The following is a 21106-nucleotide window of genomic DNA, read 5'->3' on the forward strand; positions in this document are numbered from 1 at the left end:
AAAAGGGCTCTGTCTGCCACAATGTGTAAAAAGGGGGACGCTGTCTGCAGTAATGTGTAAAAAGGGGGACGCTGTCTGCCGTAATGTGTAAAAAGGGGATGCTGTCTGCCGTAATGTGTAAGAAGGGGGACGCTGTCTACCGTAATGTGTAAAAAGTGGGATGCTGTCCACCGTAATGTGTAAAAAGGGGGACGCTGTCTTCCGTAATGTGTACAAAGGGGACGCTGTCTGCCGTAGTGTGTAAAAAGGGGACGCTGTATGCCATAATGTGTAAAAAAGGGACGCTGTCTGCCGTAATGTGTAAAAAGGGGATGCTGTCTGCCATAAAGTGTAAAAAGGGATGCTGTCTGCCGTAATGTGTAAAAAGGGGACGCTGTCTGCCATAATGTGTAAAAAGAGGATGGCGTCTGCCGTAATGTGTAAAAAGGGGGACGCTGTCTGCCGTAATGTGTAAAAAGGGGGACACTGTCTGCCGTAATGTGTAAAAAGGGGATGCTGTCTGCCGTAATGTGTGAAAAGGGGACGCTGTCTGCCGTAATGTGTAAAACGAGGGACGCTGTCTGCCGTAATGTGTAAAAAGGGGGACTCTACCTAGTTTAGTGTCGCTACTGTGCTGCATAATTTGAATAATGGAGACTACTGTGCACCGTAATATGAATTGGTATTAATCTGTTGTCACACCCCTATATTTTAGGTGCCACTGGCCCTATTTTAAATGAGGGGGGCACCGATGCTGTTTCTTACACATAGCACTAAAATGTCTAGTTACGGTACTGGGATACATAGCCGTTGCAACGGAGCTCATGTCTTTGTCTCCCCCCCCCACAGTCTCCCTCTCCTATTTGTGTCCTCTGACTCGGGCTGCCGACACCCAATTAAACCATTGTAAAAAGTAAAAATGGAATGGGAGAGGGATCACTGATGGGCTGGAGGAAGGATGTCAGCTGCTGCATGTGCGGGGATGTTGGTTCCGCATAGTCCCAGAAACATTTTATGACCAGTTGCTTTGAGCTGCAGCTGGTACTCACTCAGCTACTCATGTAACGCAACAGCTCCTCCGCCTCCGGTCTCCCCCTCAGGCGAGGCTGCATTTTTATCCCATTCATAATGCAGGGGGGGTTGGACCAGATTGTGGTTTAAGGGGCCCCCCTGCACCCCATCTCCATCAATACCATTGACAACCAACGGCCCCCAACCCCACCAATAAAACTTACAATCCCTGCAACCGTACCAATAAGATTGGCAAATCCCCTTATTTGCTTCAGTGTGGTGGACTCCAATATGTGAAGGCTCCTGGGAGCCCACTTTATCCACCCCCTGTCCTATAATCTGGCCCAGAGGACGGGGCTTCACTTGGTGCCTCCCCAGCTATTGACCTCACCGCACGTCACTGGTTCCGAGTGTCAGGCTCGGGTTTTCCCACCTGACTTGGAAACCCGAACAAGGCAAAATGTCATCATCCCGCTGTTGTGCAGCATCATTTCAGTTACCTGTCACAGTGGTGGTGTCCTCTGCTGCCAAATATCCAGTGTAGCTGTATAAGTCCCTTTTAGCGGTGCTGTGTTGTCCTGCATTAGACCAGGGGAAGTGTCTTCTGCAGTATGAGTCCAATGACTGTTTTGTTCATATGTTTGTAAATCCAGTCATAAGGATACAGAGACATGCGAGTTCACTGCTGTGCTGTTTATTCCATCACCAACTCCAGGCACACTGCATACTGGACCACCCACTTCCCAGCACCCCCCTGGTCCTAGGGACCATCACTAAAGATTCATGCTTACACATGTTAGTAAGGGAGTGTCTACAAATATTAAGCATTCTAATACACTAACATCACATCCTCTTTTCTTTAAAGATAAGCCCTATACGCTTCAATGCAACAATTAACAACGTCATATTAAGAACATCATCTAACACGTTTCAATGAGTCTCTCAGGTCTGCGTATTTCCCTTTTGGGTCTTTCATACACAGTCTGTGTTTCATCGACCATGTTGGACCTTTCTAGAATCGTGGTTTGTTCACCATTATCAGGATCATCATACATGTCAGATGAAGGGTATTCTTCAGTCATATTGTCTTCATTATGGTTAGGTTGAGATCTTAAATCCACCCGATTTCTTCTTACTTCCGTTCCACGCTCTGTACGTATAGTATAAGATCTTGGTGCTACTTGTGCTTGCACAATACCTTTCTGCCCCCAAATACCTTTCTCGTGATCTCTGAGACGTACTTGGTCACCCGATTTTAGATCAGATAAGCTTTTTGCTCACCTGTCATGGAACAGTTTCTGTTTCGCCTGTTGACGTTCCTTACTCAGTCTGACCAACGCTGAGTTATGTGTATTAAGCAATTCATCATGTATCGGGAGATTTGCTCTAATCCTCCTTCCCATCAGCATTTGTGCAGGAGAAAGTCCATTCTGTAAAGGTGTACTGCGGTAGATTAAAAGACTTTTGTAGAAATCTTCTTTACCTTCTTGAGCTTTTTTCATGAAACTCTTTACAGTTTTTACTGAACTTTCCACCAACCCATTTGAGCATGGATAGTGGGGACTTGACGTAGTATGGACAAATTCCCACTCATCAGCAAATTGTCTAACTTCAGCACTGGAAAACTGAGGACCATTGTCAATTAACACTTCCATAGGAACACCATGCCTTGCAAAGATTGACTTCATGCAATTGATTACGGCTATACTAGTAGTTGTATGTAGTGTCTTCACCTCAGGGTAGTTAGAGTAGTAATCAGTCACGACAATGTACGTTTTCCCATTACAATCAAACAACTTTCTGGTACGGTCTCTCTGGCACTGCGTGAGGACTCAGTGGCTCGACTTGTTGTTTCGGTCTATACGTAAGACATAATTCACATGTAGCTGTAGTCTGTGCTATGTCTTGGTTCATTCTTGGCCAATACATAACTTCACGCACTCTCCGCTTACATTTTTCTTCTCCTAAGTGGCCTTTATGTATCTTGCACAGCATAGTTTTTCTTAGTCGTGCAGGTATGACAAACCTATTGCCTTTGTAAATAATACCATCGACAACTGTAAGGTCACTGCGGTACATCCAATAATCATGGATAGACAGCGGGCACGCATGTTTTTCTGCTGGCCAACCTTTCAGAATGATATCTTTCAACACTTTCATTGTGTCATGTCTCAGTTTCTTTCCTAATCTGTTCTTGTCTTGCAAGAGACACTGGTAGAGAAGCTACGATCAAATTAACATAGGCTTCTATCTCTTCGCCCATCAGACTTTTGGAACCTTCACTTTTGTCCACAGCATGAGAAAGTGTATCAGCAATGTACATGTATTTGCCGGGACAGTACATCAAGTGTACATCATATTTCTGTAGTCTGATGAGCATTCGTTGAATTCTCATGGGACAGTCATGTAATGATTTAGTAATGATAGCTACCAATGGCTTCTTGTCAGTTTCCACTGTAAATGTTTGACCATACACAAACTGATGAAATCGCTCACATGCATATGTGATCGCTAGAAGTTCTTTTTCTATCTGAGCATACCTTGTTTCAGCACTTGTCAGTGCTCTTGATGCATAGATTACTGGTTGCCATGTAGCCTCATGTTCTTGTAACAGCACTGAGCCTAGGCCAAATTGCGAAGCATCTGCTAAAATTCTTATTCTTTTCGCAGGATCAAAGAATTTTAGCACTGGTTGCTCTGTAATGATCTGTTTCAAGTTTTGCCAACTTTCTTCTTGTTCATGTGACCACATCCACTCGTTATCTTTGTCCAACAACCATCTAAGAGAGGCTGTTCATTCAGAGAGTTGAGAAATAAACTTTCCTAAGTAAGTACTCATTCCTAGGAATCTTCTGACGTCGTCTTTGTTGTTAGGACGTTCCATGTTCACTATGGCTGATATTTTCCTTGGGTCTGGTTTTACACCTTGATCCGAGACCACGTCGCCCATAAAGGTAAGTGTATTCACGCCAAATTCACATTTGTCCTTGTTTAGCTTTAGATTCACTTTCTTGACAAGTTCCATTACTTGTCTCAATCTAGAATCATGTTCTTCCTTTGTAGATCCCCAGACAATAATGTCATCCATCATTGTTTCAACACCTGGAATATGTTCAAAAATCATGTGTATCTTTTTGTGATGTACTTCTGGAGCAGACAATATTCTATATGGTAGTCGAAGAAATCTGTATCGACCTTCTGGTGTATTAAATGTACAAAGCTTTGAGCTGGCTTCATCTAGCTTCATTTGCCAGAATCCTGAAGATGCGTCGAATTTACTGAACCATTTTGCTCCCGCAAATTGCAACATGATTTCATCTCTGGTTGGTAGTTTGAAATGTTCTCGTTTAATAGCTTTGTTTAAATCTCTGGGGTCTAGACATATTCTGAGTTGTCCATTTTTCTTTTCAACAATTACTAAGGCGCTTACCCATTCAGTAGGCTCATCAACTTTCTGTATCACACCTAAGGCTTCCATGCGATTTAACTCTTGTTTCAGTTTTTCTCTCAGCGCAAACAGCACTTTTCTACAGGGGTGTATCACTGAAGAAACTTGCGTGTCTATATTTATTTTATGCTCTCCAGGCAAACACCTAGACCTTCAAACAAGTCTCTGTATTCTGTAAACATCGATTTGCAGTCATCTTCTACTTGTGATGTCACCATAAAAACTTTCTTTAGCAAGCTTAGTTTCTCACAGGAATCGGTTGCACATTTTTATCCACAATCAGTAGAGATGTTTTAAACTGTTGTCCCTTATATTTCAGTGTCACTAAGCATGTACCTTTCCCAGGAATTTCCTCCCCAGTGTACCCTGTAACTTTCACTTTGGCTGGATGAATTTTAGGTTTTACTCTAAAAGTCTTATAGTCTTGAAACGATATTAAATTCACCTGCGTGCCAGTATCAAACTTAAAGGGAATGACAATCTTGTTCACAGTTAAAGGGACAATCCATTCTTTCTTATCTGCACTGCAAAGTTCAATGCAATCCACAAAGAATTCCTCTGTTTGTTTAACAGCATGCACATTGCTTGTTTCCCTTTTCATTTTACAGCATTTGGCAAAATGATTAAGTCTACCACATTTCATGCAGGTTTTACCATAAGCCGGGCACATTTTAGGATTGTGAGCATTTCCACATCTACTACACATTTCCTTATTCAACTGTGGCTTAGACTGCTCTGTGTTCTGCACTACATGGACAGCAGCATCAACTTCCTTGTGTAACTTTTTGGCTTGAAATCTAGTTATTTCTGCAGATCTGCACATAGTCACTGCCTTGTCTAGTGTTAGGTCTTGCTCTCTCAGCAATCTCTCTCTCTGAGTCCATTATCAGGTATTCCACGGACAATCAAGGTAGCGCTGGAATCTTATTGGATTTTAAATATATTTAATTTATTTGTACTCCAATTAACATAAAACATAAAACCATATATATGTATAAATTCATCTATAAAAATACTCTAATCCACATACAGTAACTCATAAAAAATTGCCCTTAGAGTTCATTTGTAAATAGTGTCCATGAAGTATCTTTTATATATATGTATACTTAGTAACAATTGTTACTTTTGGACTGCCGTCTCTTTAGGAATGCCGGAATACAAGGTTCAGTCATTAATTTTGGCCACTTGTGCAGATTGATAAAGTTGACAGGGGGAGAGCGCTGTGTATTCAACTGTCCACAGCGGTATGCTACGACCCCGATTTATATATTGCCATATTAAATTTCTTTAGCCGGAATATGGATATAAGATGATAATTTCACTCACTTATGAGCTTTTTGCTGCTGACAGGGGGAGTCCGCTGTATTGGATCTTTGACCGCAGCGATACACTCCACCCCTGTGCTGTCTAGCAACAGTAGTGGTCACAGGTTACTCACGGCTATAGCAGCTTTAGAATGAACAGGGTGCGGACCTCCTTAGCTCGGTCCCGCTGTAGCCTTTACCCTGTTTGTAGACTTTCCGGCAGTCAGAGAAGGTAGGTAGTAACGGGCAGCAAGATGCAGGTGCTGGTGCCTTCCTTACGCGTTTCTCCGCTAAACTGGCAGGCGGTTTCGTCAGAGGATATCTAAAGCTGCTATAGCCGTGAGTAACCTGTGACCACTACTGTTGCTAGACAGCACAGGGGTGGAGTGTATCGCTGCGGTCAAAGATCCAATACAGCGGACTCCCCCTGTCAGCAGCAAAAAGCTCATAAGTGAGTGAAATTATCTTATATCCGTATTCCGGCTAAAGAAATTTAATATGGCAATATATAAATCGGGGTCGTAGCATACCGCTGTGGACAGTTGAATACACAGCGCTCTCCCCCTGTCAACTTTATCAATCTGCACAAGTGGCCAAAATTAATGACTGCACCTTGTATTCCGGCATTCCTAAAGAGACGGCAGTCCAAAAGTAACAATTGTTACTAAGTATACATATATATAAAAGATACTTCATCGACACTATTTACAAATGAACTCTAAGGGCAATTTTTTATGAGTTACTGTATGTGGATTAGAGTATTTTTATACATGAATTTATACATATATATGGTTTTATGTTGTTAATTGGAGTACAAATAAATTAAATATATTTAAAATCCAATAAGATTCCAGCGCTCCCTTGATAGTGCATACTATTTTTCCTATATAGATTATCTTTGGTGGTACAGTATCACCGGTGGGAGACGCAGGAATCCTTTGTGGATATATTTATATATATATATATATATATATATATAATCAAACAGTTTTGGTGGTTTGCAAGCGCTGTGTTTTTAGTAAAATATATTCCACAGACAATACGATCTCTAATCAGTGAATCCTTTAAATCACCAAACTCACAGGTTTTACTGAGTGATTGCAGCTCTGTAACATACTGATCAAATCCATCTACAGACTTCTGATCATATGTGAAAAACTTATATCTTTCATATGTCACATTTTTCCTTGGCACAAAGTAATCTTCAATCTTTTGCATTATAGAAGATAGCACCATATTCTGCCCCCATCAAACTGAAAACTATTATAAATGTCCAGCACATCCTCTCCTATCACATGGAGGAAAATGGATGCCTTCGTTTTGTCAGCCTCTGTATCAGCTCCACATGCAGCAAGATATATATTAAACCTTTGCTTAAATCTTTTCTAGTTTTCAGACAAGTTACCAGACATCAGCATGCCGGTTGGAGGAGCTAGTTTATCCATGGTTACTCACTGTTTGAAGAGAGGAGCACACGGCAGGCTTTGTAGACACCGAGTATCACAGCCTTACAGACTGCTGCAAGATTCTTTCACACTCTGAGAGCACTAGCAGTCCAAGTTAAAATTCTTCCGACACCATGTTTTGTTCATATGTTTGTAAATCCAGTCATAAGGATACAGAGACATGTGAGTTCACTGCTGTGCTGTGTATTACATCACCAACTCCAGACACACTGCACACTGGACCACCCATTTCCCAGCATCCCCCTGGTCTGAGGGACCATCACTGAAGATTCAGGCTCACACATGTTAGTAAGGGAGTGTCTACAAATATTAAGCATTCTAATACACTAACATCACAGTGACCAGTCACAGTGGTGGTGTCCTCTGCTGCCATATATCCAGTTTAGCTGTATAAGTCCCTTTCAGTGGTGCTGTGTTGTCCTGCATTAGACCAGGGGAAGTGTCTAGGGGCTGCTGCTATATGTCCACTGTTGCCGTATAATAATAATAATAATAACAACAAGTCCCTTATAGTGTTGTTGTGTTGTGCTGCATCAGACCAGTGGTAGTGTCCTGGCCATCAGTCATTCCAGTGACCAGGCATTCACAGTGGTATGCTGGTATGCATTCACAGTGGTATGCTGCTATATGTCCACTGCTGCCGTATAATAATAATAACAAGTCCCTTACAGTGTTGCTATGTTGTGCTGCATCAGACCAGTAGTAGTGTCCTGGCAATCAGTCATTCCAGTCATTCCTGTGCCGCATATTGGTGGTCATTCCGAGTTGATCTCAGCCAGCAACTTTTAGCTGCTGCTGCGATCAATAGTCCACGCCTATGGGGGAGTGTATTTTAGCTTAGCAGGGCTGCGATCGCTTGTGCAGCCCTGCTAAGCTAAATAAATTTCAAGCAGAACTTGACCAGCCCTATACCTACTTACCCTGTGTGATGATCCCTGTTATGCTGAAGCTGCTTCTGATGTCAGACATCCACCCTCAGTTGGTCTGGACACGCCTACGTTTTCCAATCCACTCCCCGAAAACGTCCACCAACGCTGTGGAGATGCTCAGGTCCGCCTTCTTCCTGTCAATCTTCTTAGCGGCCCGCTCTGCGACCGCTTTGTTCTCTAGACGCGACGTAACCCGGCGACCCCTGTCGCCGGGCAACATCGCGCTCGCGCACTGCTGCCACCGCGCATGTGCATTCCGCACCCGTTCGCACCGCAGCGATAAACCGATGCATGCAAACGGGTCGGAATGACCCCCATTGTCTTATATAACTCTCAAAAAATAATGGAGAACAAAAATTTGGAGGATAAAATAGGGAAAGATCAAGAAGAACCACTTCCTCCTAGTGCTGAAGCTGCTGCCACTAGCCATGACATAGACGATGAAATGCCATCAACGTCGTCTGCCAAGGTCGATGCCCAATGTGATAGTAGAGGGCATGTAAAATCCAAAAAGCCAAAGTTCAGTAAAAAGAACCAAAAAAAGAAATTTAAATCGTCTGCCATTTACGACACAGAGTAGCAAGGAATGGCTGAGGCCCTGGCCTATGTTCATGGCTAGTGGTTCAGCTTCACATCACCGCTAGAAAAATTAAAAGAGTTAAGCTGGAAAGAGCACAGAAAAGAACTGTGCGTTCTGAGATGGTATCACAAATCCCCAAGGAGAGTCCAAGTGTGTCGGCGGTTGCGATGCCTGACCTTCCCAACACTGGACGGGAAGAGGTGGCTCCTTTCACCATTTCCACGTCCCATGCAAGTGCTGGAAGGAGCACCCACAGTCCAGTTCCTGATATTGAAATTGAAGATGTCACTGTTGAAGTACACCAGGTTGAGGATATGGGTGTTGCTGGCGCTGAGGAGGAAGTTGACGATGAGGATTCTGATGGTGATGTGGTTTGTTTAAGTCAGGCACCGGGGGAGACACCTGTTGTCCATGGGATGAAGAAGCCCATTGTGATGCCTGGGCAAAATACCAAAAAAGCCACCTCTTCGGTGTGGAATTATTTCTCCACAAATCCAGACAACAGGTGTCAAGCCATCTGTTGCCTCTGTCAATCTGTAATAAGTAGGGGTAAGGATGTTAACCACCTAGGAACATCCTCCCTTATACGTCACCTGCAGCGCATTCATCATAAGTCAGTGTCAAGTTGTGAAACTTTGGGTAAGAGCATAAGCAGTCCACTGACACCTAAATCCCTTCTTCCTCCTGTACCCAAGCTCCTGCATGACACACCACCAACTCCCTCAACATCAACTTCCTCCTCAGTCAGGAACGTCAGTAGTCCTGCAGGCCATGTCACTGTCAAGACTGAGGAGTCCTCTCCTAACCGGGATTCCTCCAGAGGATCCTTGAGTGGTACGCCTGCTGCTGTTGCTGCCGCTGCTGCTGTTGTTGCTGCTGGGAATCGATTATCATCCCAGAGGGGATGTCGGTAGACCACTTGTATTAGTAAGCAATTGACTGTCCAACAGTCCTTTGTGAGGAAGATGAAATATGACAGCAGTCATCCTTTTGCAAAGCGGTTAACTGAGGCCTTGACAGCTATGTTGGTGTTAGACGTGCGTCCGGTATCCACCATTAGTTCAGTGGGACTTAGAGAATTATTTGAGGTACTGTGTCCCCGGTAACAAAACCCATCTAGGTTCCACTTCTTTAGGCAGGCGATACCGAGAATGTACACAGACGTCAGAAAAGGAGTTACCGACTTCCGGTGGGCGGGCCGAACGGATCGGCAGCTTTTAGCAAAGAGCTCTCCGTCCAGCCTACTACTATAGCCCCCCATACCGCTATAACTGGACCAGGAGCCCCGTTTTTACAGACACGGGACCCGGAGATAACAGGGAGCAAAGTGGTGCCCTTCCCGGCTCGCTTCCCCCCTGCAAGCCCACCGCAGACCGCACACGCCCACCGCAGACCGCACACGCTGTGCGCAACAAATGACGGCAGCCATCTTGGTGCTCGCGTCCATCCGAGCCCAGGCTGCCTGAGGGTTCCTAGCCGCCTACGAGCCCCGGAGACCTGGCTGACAGCGTCTCCTTCTCCCCTCCCGTTGCGGCTGCAACCTCCTGCCCTGCACTCCCGGCGGCATCATAACCCGCCAGTTACGTCCTGGGACCGCGGTCCTCCTGGCGGCACCTTCACCCCCCGCAGCTTCTCACTCGCACCACTACCTGAGCTGCCGGAGGGACATTGGCTGCCTGCAACTCACTGCTGTGGCCCCCGTAGGCCAGGCTGGCAGCATCTCACTCTGCTCCTCTGCTGCAGCTGCGTTCTCCTGGCCTGTGCCCCTGATGATATTGCAGCCGGCCAGCTGCCTCCTGTGGCCACAGGCCTCCTGACGGCTCCCTCGCCTCCCGCAGCCCCTCACCCGCATCGCTGCCCTCTGGAACCGGCTACCATAACGACAAGGACACACAAGATTACAACACCCATCAGCCTGCGCCTATAAGAGGACCAGCACCACCCCACGCCGTGGGCCCTTCGGGTACCGTGCTGGTCGCTGCCTGAAGCCTACGCCTGCGACGAATATAAAATTGATGGTCCTCTAATAATAATCAGCAGCACCTCTGTAACAGATTCATTCAACGGACTCCCCTTCTCCCCCACTGAGACCCGCTCGGATCACAATTACTACCATGGAAAAGTATGTGGCTAAAACACCTCGTACACATAAAAATTCTCAAAATAAAAATAAAACAGCACCCAAAGATAGGGATCATAGCCCAATACAACCAAGGTCCCCTGTCTCACCGGGTGGAAGGGACACAGACGATCCATCACCTGCTGATATTAGAGCTAGTCCATCTGCTATACAAAAGGCCAGAGAAATCACGGAAATCATATCACCCTTGTTTGATGCGAAACTGGCGCCTTTGCTAGAGGCCATCAATTCGGCTGCTGCCCAAATAGCGCAACACACCAAACGCTTGACTGAGGCTGAGGATCGTATCTCTACCTTAGAAGACGATCAACACGCGATACAATCTCAACAGCAAACACATGATAGTACTCTGTCGGCCATGACCGATAAAATTGAAGATTTGGAAAATCGCAATCGTCTGGTAACTTGCGCCTTATTGGCCTTCCAGAATCAGTCAGACAAAAAGACTTGATGGATTTGGTTACCCGCTGGCTCCCCGCAACTTTAGAGCTCCCTTCTTCACCGACCTCATATTTGGTGGAACGGGCTCACCACATTGGCCCTGAAAGGCAACCCTCCCAGTCTGCCCAATCACGCCCCAGACCGGTAATTTTCAAGCTGTTAAATTATCTGGATAAGGTGAAAATTATGGAGGCCTACTGCAAAAGTGCCGGCCTCTGCTATGAGGACTCCAAGCTTCTTCTCTTTCAGAACTTCTCCTTTCAAGTTTCCTCACAGCGCAGAGAGTTCTCCCCAGTATGCAAGGAACTTTTCTCTCGGAATATCAGATTTGCTCTTCTCTACCCTGCAAAATTGAGAATCTTCCATGCGGGCAAGCCATATTATTTTGATTCCCCTGAAACTGCTCGGAACTTTCTCAAGTCATTATCCACACATCGGTCGGACTCCCGCATGGATGATGCTGATTGACTGTTCTGGAATGTCAAGTATCCTTCTATTATAATACTTTTTCTTCTTGTTTACTGATGGATGACGTACTACTGATTTCATATAGATGCTTCTTACTGTCATTTCTAATTGGGTTTGTTTTATATCTGTTGCCGGGGCGGGGAGGTAGGGAGTATGCTCTTCCATCTTCTCTGCCCGCTCTTCTTTTTCTTTCCTTTCAAACTAATAAATACTTTTGTTGGGGCGATCGACTCGGGAAATTACTAGCTAACATGGTAAAAGCCCACGTCACCCCTAAACATATCTCTTCAATTCGGGATACCCATGCTATGCCTTCGCTGACCCAGGAGGCAATAAGTAACACCTTCCTGACCTTTTTCGAAAATCTGTATACCGCTCCCTCTGGCCAACCAGATATGGGTGTAGACTTTTTAATACGGGCTGACCTCCCTACTCTCTGTGACGATGATAGAACACTACTCACCACTCCCATTACAGACGAAGAGTTGGAATTCGCCATAAAATCCCTCCCCAATGGAAAATCTCCGGGCCCAGACGGCCTATCGGCAGCCTATTATAAAATACTTCTACCACACGTTAAAAGACACTTAGGTGAACTCTATAATTCAATTCTGACTGGCCGTCCGGCTCCACCAGATTTTAACATAGCTAGAGTCATAGTCTTACCCAAACCAAACAAAGATCATACCCTGGTCTCATCCTATAGGCCCATCTCGCTATTGAACCAAGATTTTTAAATTTTCACGAAGATTATCGCTTCCCGCCTTCAGTTGGTACTACCCAAATTGCTTCACCCTGCCCAAACAGGGTTTTTACGCAACAGACATTCAGTATTCAATGTCCGCTCTGTATTAGCGGCCATGACCAAATCCCATGGCTCACTGGAAGCGGGAAATGTGGTCATCAGCTGTGATGCAGACAAGGCCTTTGACAGAGTCTCTTGGGCTCATATTGATAGGATACTTAGACACCAGAATTTTGGTCCTGACTTCCTACATGTATTTCACACTCTTTATCAGAACCCCCAAGCTTTCTTGACGATTAACGCCCATAATTCCAGACTCTTCATATTACATCGCGGGACCAGACAGGGCTGCCCTCTGTCTCCCCTCTTATTTAATCTTGCCTTGGATCCCCTTCTCAGACACTTCTTGAGGGAGGAAGGATGGCAGGGTATTCGATTAGCTAACCAGGAACTTAAATTCTCAGCATTTGCTGATGACATATTGCTCTATTTTAGCAATCCTCATGAGGCCTTACCACATTTACTGAATATACTAAATTCTTTTGAGGCAGTGTCTGGATTCAAGATCAATTATTCAAAGACGGAGGCTCTAGCCTTCTTCCCTTCGGCTAAAATGGGGTGGGGAAAATAGTTTCCATTCCATTGGGCTACGAATAACTGTATCACTTATTTAGGTATCATAATTCCTGACCACCCTTCCAAATTATATTCCCTCAATTTCTCTCCACTGCTTGCCAAAACCTACACAGATTTTTCCAGATGGGCCCATCTACCTCTAACGTACACTGGTAGAAGTCATTTGTATAAGATGATTATTTTCCCACGCCTCCTATATGTGCTACAGATGCTTCCACTGATCCCACCTAAAAGCGTATTTGCTCAGTTAGACAATGCACTGACCAAATTAATTTGGGCGGGTAAACGCCCAAGATTCTCATTATTCAAATTACGACAACCACGGTCACTTGGTGGTCTAAATTTACCATGCCTTCGTGCGTACGCAATGGCAGCGAATTATAGAATTGCCTTGGACTGGATTGGTGGACAAAACATATATACCAATACATACTTAGAACAATCCTTTATACCCACCTGGAACTTGGTGTCCCTATTACATACCCCACCAAATTCCATGCCTGATTATATAAAGGACAACGCGCTTCTCTCTTCCACCTGTGCCGCATGGAGGCTGATTCGCTCTCAATTTAAGCTATCACGTCAGTTAATCCTTATTTTTACCTCTTTGGGGTAATCCTGACTTCACACCACATACTACCTCCACAATATTCCGCAATTGGTATGACGGGGGACTGAAATATGTTCATCACTTTTTAGATACTCAAAGTTTAATTTTACTCACGCATTCACAGGTCATGGAACGTTTCCCGACCTTACTAATACCATTATTCCCATTCCTCCAGGCGTGCAGCTATATACAAACACTGTTATCTCTTCTAACCCCACAAGATATTTCTAATACCTTAGAAAAAACTTTCCGCCTTGAACCGAATGGACATTTCTCAATAGCATATATACACACACACTCCCGCCCCTTACTGAATTTAGACTCTGGCACGACAGGCCTGCTGAAGTGGAAAATTGAGTTTCCGGATCTCACTTTAAAAACTATTTTAGATGCCAACAGCTACTTAGATAAAACACTAGGGCTCAGTCACCTATACGGAAATGCATCAGAAAATCCTGCACAGAGCATACGTCACTCCTAGATTGAGATTTCTCATTGGTGCAGCCCCCTCTTCCCATTGTTTCAAATGTGTCTCCCCGGATGCAGGCCTAGTCCACTGCCTATGGTCCTGTCCTAAGGTGCAAGTATTGTGGCAGGCACTTCAATTGTATATTACAGCAGAATTAAAAATACAGTTTACTATAACCAAAACCTGGGCGTTCTAGGGTATCTACCCAGCCTCTACCCCCGTCACATTATCTAAAGGAAATCGTATTTTATTAATTAAACTGGCTGCTGCAGCAAAGAAAACGATGCTTTCCCAGTGGATCTCCACTGAACCCGTTCCTATTTCACTTCTACACCCTAGGATTTCCCATCTTTTTCATTTAGATTGGACCAACACCACATTACAGAAAGATAAACTAACTGAGAAACACTTCCAGATTTGGTTACCGTATATCCTCACTCTATCCCCGACAATTAAGGCTGCTTTGTGAAACTGTTTTCAGGATACCAGATGGTACATTCTGGAGACGCTTGACTCTGCTGCTCCTTTCTAGTTCTTTCTAGTATTTTTCTATCTACGTGACCGCCTCTATTTGGTGTTTGCATAACCTGACATGATTCTCTGTTAACACATTAAATGTTTGTTTACTCTAAAACACACACTATACTATTGTTGAATTGATATGGAGTATCATTAACCTATGCGCCCATTCGGGCTGTTTTGTACTACATGCATTTGCTCGTATTTGCTGTTACTGTAACCACCTGTCAATAAAATTCTTAGAAAAAAAAGAAAAGAAAAGGAGTTACCAGTGTCCTACAAAATGAGGTTGTAGCCAGTGTCCACTTAACCACGGACATGTGGACAAGTGGAACAGGGCAGACTAAGGACTATATGACTGTGACAGCCCACTGGGTAGATGTATTGCCTCCCGCAGCAACAACAACAGCAGCGGCACCAGTAGCAGCATCTCACAAAAGCCAACTCGTTCTTACGCAGGCTACGCTATGTATTACCGCTTTCCATAAGAGGAACACAGCTGATATCCTCTTACGAAAACTGAGGCACATCACTGCAGAATGGCTTACCCCAATTGGACTCTCCTGGAGATTTGTGATATTGGACAACGCCACCAATATTGTGCGTGCATTACATCTGGGCAAATTCCAGCATGTCCTATGTTTTGCACATACAATTAATTTGGTGGTGCAGAATTTTTTGAAAAATGACAGGGGTGTGCAAGAGATGCTGTAGGTGGCCCGAAAAATTGCAGGCCACTTTCGGCATTCTGCGTGCCGAAGACTGGATTGCCAGCAGACACTCCTGAACCTGCCCTGCCATCAACTGAAGCAAGAGGTGGTAACGAGGTTGAATTCAACACTCTATATGCTTCAGAGGATGGAGAAGCAGCAAAAGACCATTCAAGCCTATACATCCACCTACGATATAGGCAAAGGAGGGGTAATGCACCTGACTCAAGCGCAGTGGAGAATGATTTCCATCTTGTGCAAGGTTCTCCAACCCTTCAAACTTGCCACACGTGAAGTCAGTTCAGACACTGCCAGCTTGAGTCAGGTCATTCTCCCTCATCAGGCTTTTGCAGAAGCAGATGGAGAAATTGAAGGCGGAGCTAATACGGAGCGATTCCACAAAGTATGTGGGACTTGTGGATGGAGCCCTTCATTCGTTTTGCAAGGATTCAAGGGTGGTCAATCTGTTGAAATCAGAGCACTACATTTTGGCCACCGTGCTCGATCCTAGGTTTAAAGCCTACGTTGTATCTCTCTTTCAAGCAGACACAAGTGTGCAGAGGTGATTAGACCTGCTGGTTAGTAAATTGTCAACTCAAGCGGAACGTGACCCATCAACAGCTCGTCCTTCAATTTCTCCCGCCACCGGGGCTGCAAGGAAAAGGATAAGATTTCCTAGCCCACCCGCTGGCGGTGATGCAGGGCAGTCAGGAGTGAAAGCTGACATCTGGTCCGGACTGAAGGACCTGCCAATGATTACTGACATGTCTACTGTCACTGCATATGATTATGTCACCATTGAAAGAATGGTGGAGGATTATATGAGTCACAGCATCCAAGTAGGCATGTCAGACAGTCCGTATGTATACTGGCAGGAAAAAGAGGCAATTTGGATGCCCTTGCACAAACTGGCTTTATTTTACCTAAGTTGCCCCCCCCCCCCCCCCCACCAGTGTGTACTCCGAAAGAGTGTTTAGTGCAGCAGGTAACCGTGTCAGCAATCGGAGTAGGAGGTTACCTCCTCTGAATGTGGAGAAGATGATGTTCATCAAAATGAATTACAAATTCCTCCAGGAAGACCTTTACCAGCAATTGCCTCCAGAAAGTACACAGGGACCTGTGATGGTGGATTCCAGTGGGGACGAATTAATACTCTGTGAGGAGGAGGAGGATGTACACAGTGAAAGGGGTGAGGAATCGGAGGATGAGGATGAGGTCAACATCTTGCCTCTGTAGAGCCAGTTTGTGCATGGAGAGATTGATTGCTTCCTTTTTTGGTGGGGGCCCAAACAAACCAGTCATTTCAGTCACAGTCGTGTGGCAGACCCTGTTGCTGAAATGATTGGTTTGTTAAAGTGTGCAGGTCCTGTTTATACAACATAAGGGTGGTTGGGAGGGCCCAAGGACAATTCCATCTTGCGCCTTTTTTTCTTCTTTGCTTCATGTGCTGTTTGGGGACTAGTTTTTTTAAGTGCCATCCTGTCTGTAACTGCAGTGCCACTCCTAGGTGGGTAAGGTGTTTGTGCCGCACACTTGTGTCGCTTAGCTTGGCCATCCAGCTACCTCATTGCACCTCTTTTTCTTCTTTGCATGATGTGCTGTTTGGGGCCTAATTTTTAAATCTGCCATCCTGTCTGCCACTGCAGTGCCACTCCTAGATGGGCCAGGTGTTTGTGCCGCACACTTGTGTTGCTTAGCTTGGCCATCCAGCTACCTAATTGCACCTCTTTTTCTTCTTTGCATCATGTACTGTTTGGAGACTAGTTTTTGAATAGTGCCATCTTGTCTGCAACTGCAGTGCCACTCCTAGATGGGCCAGGTGTTTGTGCCGCACACTTGTGTCGCTTAGCTTAGTCAAACAGCCACCTCGGTGCAACGTTTAGGCCTAAAAACAATAATGTGAGGTGTTCAGAATAGACTGGAAATGAGTGGAAATGAATGTTATTGAGGTTAATAATACCGTAGGTGCAAAATTACTCCCAAAATCTGTGATTTTAGCTGTTTTTATGTTTTGTTTTTTTTAAATCATCCAGATCCAAAACCAAAACCAAAACACGAAAGGGTGGTTTTGGCAAAATCAAGCCAAAACCAAAACACGAATGTGGGATTAGAACCAAAACACAAAACATGAAAAGTGCCAGCCGCACATCTCTACTTAGTTATTAGTGTTAACTGGATAATGACTGAAGTACTTAACCCCTTACAACCCAAGGGAATTTTATAATACTATTGAATCTAGAGTTATAAACCGGATGATTGAAGAAATATATCAATGCCTTATAAAGTCACAAAAATTACAGTGTTGTTGCTTTTAAATGATTTCTTTAATGCTACTTATGAATTACTAAATATATTTATATGTTTTTAAAGCGTTGATTTAATCATAAAGTATTTATTGAAAACAAAACTTATTAGTGGTGCCTGCACTCTTTTTTTTTTTTATTATTGTGCATGTTTATGAGGGTCAGCTCTTCTTTTTGTGGGTGTGTCTTAAACAGACAGCTATTTTCCTTTACTGTGAGTGGTATTTACTAGCGCCCTTTCCCTTCCTTTATTTAAGTCAGAGGTTCCCAAATGCTGTCTTCAAGGCACCCTGACGGTCCAGGTTTTGAAGATAACCATAGCTGAGCACAGATGGTTAAAGCACATTGATTGAGGTACAAATTAAGTCACCTGTGTCCAAACTTGGTTATCCTTAAACCTGAAATGTTGGAGTGCCTTGACGACCGCGTTTGGAAACCCTGCTTTTAAGTGGCTAAACTGCCTATGCCTTTTCGCACTGCCAGACCTTTCACGATCTGTGGAAGGATAGTTTTGTTTATGCAATATTCAGGTATAGACACTTCACTGCACAAATGTCATTCCCTCCGTGATGCTGCTGTCACTTCTGCAGTTTCCAAAGGGATGCCATTGCAATCCATTATGCAGGCCTCTCGTCGCTCCTCCACTTGTACTTTTGTTAAGCAGTATTGGAGACCTTCCAATCCCCAAAGGATTGAGCTTCTGAGAGCAACCACCAGCATACCTCCCAACATGACCCTCTCCAGGAGGGACAGAATGCTCTGCTCCTGGTCTTCCCTCTTAATTTATGATTGCCATCACATGTGCTGAAACACATTTCTTAACCATTAACTTGTTCAACACAGGTGCAGACAATCATACATTCAGAAAAAAGTCCAGCAGCAGAGCATTGTGTCCCTCCTGGAGAGGGTCATGTTGAGAGGTATGCACCAGGTATGTGGTGGTCTACCCACCAGCTGTTGCACTTGCTAGGTGGCATGCCTCCCGACGAATAAACAGTAGTTTGCAGGAATCTATATTCTAGGGAATAGGATTGCCACCTAGCACTAGCAAATATACCTTGCCCACCCTATACCTTGCTAGGTCTGTTGGTTTCCCTCTTTATTGCAATTGTTGCTAAAGAGGGAATTCAATTAGTGCCTTTTTTTGGCCAGTCGTAAAAACTGCACTTTTTTCCCATTTTTAGGTCAAATTTACATTCGACCTATTCTATGCCGGTACAGGAGAAAACCACGTGGATCAGCGAATTCACCGCCGTAACACATGTTTTGTAGAAAACGAAAAGGTATGGGCAGAAATGGATCCTAATACGGGTGCTATTGAACATATATAGGTCGAATTAGTGCTGATTGGTACGAATAGGCACTAATTGAATATCCCCAATATCTCTTCTCTCTTTTTGTTACAGGAGATCTAATGGGTCAGAAGAAACAGCAGGTGCACCCACCTAAACACCAGACATTACTCCAGTCCTTTCTTTGTCTATTGCCACAAGTTTGCCTGAAGTTCATCTTACGTTTTGCTGGTTTTAACTTTTAAGACATTCTCATAATTGGATCTTTCCTTCCACTTACCAGTTGTTTCTCAGTCTGAGTTTATGAATACTACTATTAAATACTGTTAATTCTGCTTCCACTAGTCTCAAAGTGCTTCTTTGGTATACTAGCATAGTACTTGGTGTTACCCCTCTCCTCTCATGTTTTTCTTAGGATTGACATCTGTATGCTTCTATAAAATCTGCAGGGGTGGGCATTGGTGCACAGCTCATCACATGTGCATGCTGGTCACATGCATGTTATAATGCGCCTATCCACGCTTATAATGTGCGTGTGACAAGTGCGACAGCGGCTGTGCACATGAGTCACAGGTGTGCATGTGCAAATCATATCAGCCGTGCCAGCCCGCTCCATCGGCTGTGGGGAAGGTAAGTAAAACATTTTCGAACGTTATATTCACCAGCTGCAGTCAGGCTTGCTCACCTACCCATCAGGTGGTGCTTGGTAGCAAGCCATTTCCCTAGAACAAAGATAGATTGCACGACATTGATTCCTGCAAACCAGAACGAGGCAAAACGTCATCATCTCGCCGTCGGATTCTCGCGGGGTTTGGATTTCATATAAGTCGCCGCGCGTCGCCGCAATTTTCACTCCGGCAGTGTAGAGAGAGGACGTGTTTCCGTCCTCAGTGTCCTGCATCAATTCAGTGTTAGTGTCTTGTGCTGCATCAGTCCAGTCACAGTGGTGGTGTCCTCTGCTGCCATATGTCCAGTGCTGCTGTATAAGTCCAGTCCAGTGGTGCTGTGTTGTGCTGCATCAGTTCAGTGGTAGTGTCTTGTGCTGCATCAGTCCATTCACAGTAGTGGTGTCCTCTGCTGCCATATGTCCAGTGCTGCTGTATAAGTCCAGTCCAGTGGTGCTGTGTTGTGCTGCATCAGTTCAGTGGTGGTGTATTGTGATGCATCAGTACAGTCACAGTGGTGGTGTCCTCTGCTGCCATATGTCCAGTGCTGCTGTATAAGTCCAGTCCAGTGGTGCTGTGTTGTGCTGCATCAGTTCAGTGGTGGTGTATTGTGATGCATCAGTCCAGTCACAGTGGTGGTGTCCTCTGCTGCCATATGTCCAGTGCTGCTGTATAAGTCTACTCCAGCGGTGCTGTGTTGTGCTGCATCAGTTCAGTGGTGGTGTATTGTGATGCATCAGTCCAGTCACAGTGGTTGTGTCCTCTGCTGCCATATGTCCAGTGCTGCTGTATAAGTCCAGTCCATTGCAGTGGTGGTGTGTTGTCCTGCATCAGTCCAGTGGTGGTGTCCCTGTGCTGCCGTATATGTCCAGTGGTACTGCCGTATATGTCCATTGATACTGCCGTATATGTCCAGCAGTACTGCCGTATAATTCCAGTGATCCTGCCGTATAAGTCCAGTCCAGTAATACTGCCGTGTATGTCCAGTGATACTGCCATATATGACCATTGATACTTCTGTATCTGTCTAGCGGTACTGCCATATAAAGCCAGTGATCCTGCAGTATAATTCCAGTGATCCTGCCGTATAATTCAAGTGGTACTGGCGTATAATTCCAGTGGTACTGGCGTATAAATCCAGTGATACTGCCGTATATGTCCAGTGATACTGCTGTATATGTCCATTGATACTGCCGTATAAGTCCAGTGATCCTGCCGTATAATTCCAGCGGTACTGGCGTATAATTCCAGTGATCCTGCCGTATAATTTCTGTGGTACTGGTGTATAAATCCAGTGATCCTGCCGTATAATTCCAGTGATCCTACCGTATAATTCCAGTGGTACTGGCGTATAAATCCAGTCCAGTGATACTGCCGTATATGTTCAGTGG

At 44.7% G+C, this 21106-nt stretch overlaps 1 long non-coding RNA gene across 3 annotated transcripts in view; it reads left to right on the top strand.

Moving 5' to 3' along the window:
- The window catches only part of LOC135057359 (uncharacterized), a 43916-nt gene extending 24532 nt beyond the window's left edge, over positions 1–19384 (top strand). For all 3 annotated transcript variants that reach the window (XR_010244136.1, XR_010244134.1, XR_010244135.1), the window contains exons 3-4: positions 18943–19041; positions 19165–19384. This is a non-coding gene — a long non-coding RNA (uncharacterized LOC135057359). The remainder of the gene's footprint in view (positions 1–18942; positions 19042–19164) is intronic.
- Positions 19385–21106: the final 1722 nt, after the last annotated feature.

The sequence above is a fragment of the Pseudophryne corroboree genome, chromosome 1 (assembly GCF_028390025.1).
Source record: "Pseudophryne corroboree isolate aPseCor3 chromosome 1, aPseCor3.hap2, whole genome shotgun sequence".
In the NCBI taxonomy this organism is placed as follows: domain Eukaryota; kingdom Metazoa; phylum Chordata; class Amphibia; order Anura; family Myobatrachidae; genus Pseudophryne; species Pseudophryne corroboree.